Below are 859 nucleotides of genomic sequence, written 5' to 3' on the forward strand. Positions count from 1 at the left end.
AAAGCTGCAAATATTTTAATAAATAGTATAAAGAATAAATTTTTAAATTTATAATTTAAAATTTAAAATTCAGTATTTATGATTTAAGATCTAGAATGAAGATAAACAAAATAATTAAAGAAAAAAACTGATTAACACCATTTTTGTGATTTCTGAATTTGCAGAGGTTACAAACTCCAAATAGATCCACCGCAATATTGAAATTAACAAGATCTATGAAAACTGCCACTATACTATAGCATTTATCAGAACATGGGGCAGTGGTTGGTCACAGGCACAAAATTCGTTTGGCTGCTATTAATTACCATTGTCTAAAGAAAAACAACCACCACTATATTTCGTTCAATGCTACTGTGCTGAATGAGATTTTTTTCTTCAGCTGCGGAAACGATGTGGGCATGTGGCTACATTAAGGGGTTGACGCGTGTTATAATGCGGAAACTGCTGCTGCATTCGCAGAATTCGCAGAGACTGTCGAGGAGTTGTCCGCGGTGTGATGGATTAGTAATAGGTAATCCATGAATAATCTGCTGGGCATTTTTTTTTGCTGTCCTGGAGAATATTTTCGGTCTATGGTGTTTGGGTTTAGTTTTGTTGGTCTGATCTAAATATTATGTGATCCATACGCTATGATGCTAATTACGTTATAGAGCAAGAAAAAAATATGATATAGACCTGAAGAAATAACAATAACAAAATAAAAAACAAAAAAAAACAAAAGCAAGTGTGTGGTAGGATATGAAATCAGTGAATTGGATTGGATGGGATGGGTAATAATTTTTTTTGTTTTTATTTTTTAATTAATCTAACTTTATTTAAATAATTTATATTTATAGAAAATATAATTTAAAATTTAAAT

The sequence above is a fragment of the Arachis ipaensis genome, chromosome B09 (genome assembly GCF_000816755.2).
Source record: "Arachis ipaensis cultivar K30076 chromosome B09, Araip1.1, whole genome shotgun sequence".
Classification (NCBI taxonomy): domain Eukaryota; kingdom Viridiplantae; phylum Streptophyta; class Magnoliopsida; order Fabales; family Fabaceae; genus Arachis; species Arachis ipaensis.